Source organism: Microtus ochrogaster, chromosome 6 (genome assembly GCF_000317375.1).
Source record: "Microtus ochrogaster isolate Prairie Vole_2 chromosome 6, MicOch1.0, whole genome shotgun sequence".
Classification (NCBI taxonomy): domain Eukaryota; kingdom Metazoa; phylum Chordata; class Mammalia; order Rodentia; family Cricetidae; genus Microtus; species Microtus ochrogaster.
Genome location: NC_022013.1, coordinates 25,726,054 through 25,729,183, shown reverse-complemented (window position 1 = coordinate 25,729,183; position 3,130 = coordinate 25,726,054). Strand labels below are relative to the sequence as shown.

General features: G+C 47.3%; 1 protein-coding gene across 1 annotated transcript in view; it reads left to right on the top strand.

Moving 5' to 3' along the window:
* Gpr37l1 (G protein-coupled receptor 37 like 1) overlaps nt 1–3,130 on the top strand; it is a 7,932-nt gene that overhangs the window by 2,677 nt on the left and 2,125 nt on the right. The gene's annotated exons all lie outside the window — the stretch shown is intronic.

Here is a 3,130-nt window from a genome sequence, read left to right as displayed (position 1 = left end):
TCTCTCTCTCTCTCTCTCTCTCTCTCTGTCTCTCTCTGTCTCTCTCTCTGTCTCTCTCTCTGTCTCTCTCTCTCTTTCTCTCTCTCTCTTTGAGACAGGGTTTTCTATATAGTCTTGGCTGTTTGGGAACTCAGTATGTAGACCAGTCTGGCCTCAAACTCACAGAAAACCTCTTGCTTCTTCCTCCTTAGTGTTGGGACTAAAGCACACACCAACACATTCGGTGGGAACAGTTTTAAATCACGGCTACAGGGGGCTGGAGAGGTGGTTTGCGAGTTAAGAGCACTGGCTGCTCTTCCAGAGAACCTGGGTTTGGTTCCTAGTACCCACATAGTGGTTCACAATCATCCATAACTCCAGTTGCAAGGGATCTTATGCCCCCTTCTGAATTCCATGGGTACAGAAATACATACAGGCAGACACAATCATTCACATAAGTAAAATAAACACATTTAAAAATAAATAAAAGAACCTTAGCTACAAGTGAAATAATGAACAGAATAATAGCTTCCCCCATGAGCTGGAATCAGAGCCACGCATTTGACAAAGGTCCAAGCTCCCAGTTAGCTACATGTTAGGGATTATTTCAACACTGGTCACTCTGTGAGGCATAGCAGTTGAAATGTTTTTTTCCTGTACTCCCAGCCCATGCACGCCATCTATCTGGTGGTCCAAAGGCCTCCCAGATCAAAAGAGACCCCAAGATTCAATGTGATCTTTGTGTCTTCTTATTGTTTGGTAGACCATCTCATTATGTGGCGCTTCCCAGCCTGGAACTTGGTATGTAGACCAGGCTGGCCTCAAACTCACCGAGATCCACCTGTCTCTGCCTCCTGAGTGCTAGGACTAAAGATGTGTGCCTCCACGCCTGACATTGGTCTTTAAACCTTATCTGTCATCTGGTACACACTGCCTAGGCGAGCTAAGTGGTTAGGCACACAAACTTTGGGTGGGGTTTTTGTTGGTTGGTTTTGTTTTAGATAGGGTCTCACTATGTAGCCCTGGCTGGCCTGGAACTCACTATGTAAACCAGGCTGGTCTAGAACTCACAGAGATCTGCCTGCCTCTGTCTCCTGAGTTTGAAAATAAGGGCCCCACTGTGCTGGGTCAACACATTGCTTTGGAATCAGACAGAGTATATTAGAAACTGGGCTCTTTTCATGACTGGCCAAGCAGCCTGGGTAAGTTAGTTAACCTGCCTACACCTCGGTGTTCTCATCTGGGGTGATAACTGTCTGAAGGAGCTGCAGATAAACCTAGGGCTTCACATATACTAATCATGCGCACTTGGAGTCCCAAAGCTTTTTACTCTTATCGCTGTTGTTTTGAGACTAGGTTTCCCATTGTAACCCTGGCTGACCTGGTCCTTACCTACATCTGTAGCCCAGATTCAAGCTAATGGCCATCTTCCTACCTCCTCCTCCAAAGGGCTGGGGATGTAGGTGTGTGCCACAATATCTAGCTGACTATTTTTCTTTTGGGCAGTACTTGGGGTTGAACCCAAGACTTTTCACATAAGCAAGCATTCGATCGCCGAGTTAAACCCCCGGCTGCCACCCCGCCCTCCTTTAAGCCGTGGGGATTGAACGCAAGGCCTTGTGCATGCTACCACTACTACTGAGCTATATTGCCAGTTTTATTACTCTTGAGACAGGTTCGCTCCAGCTCGACTTGAACGCTCTCTGTAGTAGTCTAGGTAGACCTTGAGTTTATGGTTCTTTTGCTTTAGCCACCCAATTGGTTGAGGTTTTGTAGACCTGATTAGTGTTAGTGTTTTAGTTTTTTTTTTTTTTTTTTGAGACAGAGTTTCTCTGTAGCTTTGGAGCCTGTCCTGAAACTCATTCTGTAGACTAGGCTGAACTTGAACTCACAGAGATCTGCCTGTCTCTGTCTCTTGAGTGCTGGGATTAAAGGCATGTGCCACCCACCACCCGGCTTCTATTTTATTATTTTAGAAAGGCTCTTATGTAGCCCAGGCTGACCTCAAATTTGCTACATTGCCAAAGATAACCTTGAACTCCTGATTTTGTAGTCTCAGCTTTGAGTGCTGGATTGACAGACATGAGCCATCACACCCAGTCACCCAAAGTTTAGCTCCAAATCTTCCTTTCCTTCCTTTCTCTGTTTTCATTTTTTAAGACAGGGTCTTCCATAGCTCCAGCTGGCCCCAAATTCACTAAGTAATGGAGGATGCTCTTGACCTCCTGGTCTCCCTGAGTGCTAGGATACAGGCGTGTGTCACTACAGCTGGTTAGTCCCCATTTTTAAAGGATTAAAATGGGTAATGTCCACGAAGTGCTTAGAATTAATGTAGACCATGTTGGCTTTTGTTTGAGCTTAGCTTTAGGAGAAGAGGGAAGGGGTCAGACACACTGGAGCTCATTCCCATGGCTATAAGCCTCTGCTGCTGCCCAGAATTCTCCTGTAGGGAAGACCCCAGCACAGCCCCTTGGTAAGCTTTGGAAAAGTTTCTGAGATGTGGGAGAAGAGAAAGAGAGAGAGAGAGAGAGAGAGAGAGAGAGAGAGAGAGAGAGAGAGAATGATATTTTGCCAGACACTGGAGGCTGCTCCTCTGCAGGCCTGGAGTCCCCTGCCAAGAAAGGGGGTTGGGGTTCTTACAAAGGACACTTGGTGGCAGTGCAAATAAGCCCTGGATTGTGTCGCCCCAGCCAGAGAAGGGAAGAATTTAAGCAGCAGGAGGAGGGGGGAGCACAACCCCCAGTGAGTTCCATCAGCTAGCAGCTCAGGAGGGCTCTCCTTTCAGGCGAGTTGGCACTTCCTTCCCTGCGGCTCTGGCCTCTTCCTCTTGGCTCAAAGGGGGCTTTTTCTGAGTGCGCAAGGATGGTGGGCACAGGCTGCTTGCAGGGCCTGCTCCCCACAATGTTGGTCTGCCCAGGTCAACACAGGCAGACTGAAAGCAATGGCAAGCAGGCCACATTCCCCGGCATAGCCTGAAGATCTCACACGAGCCTGTGAAGGAAGGAGAAGGAACTGCAAAGATCCAAATTTGTCCATTCCTTCTTTTCCTCCCTCCCCACTTCCTTCCTTTCCTCCTTCTGTTTGGAGACAGGGTCTTACGCTTCTTAGACTAGCCTTGAACTTTTTTTTTTTTTTTTTTTTTTTTTTTTTT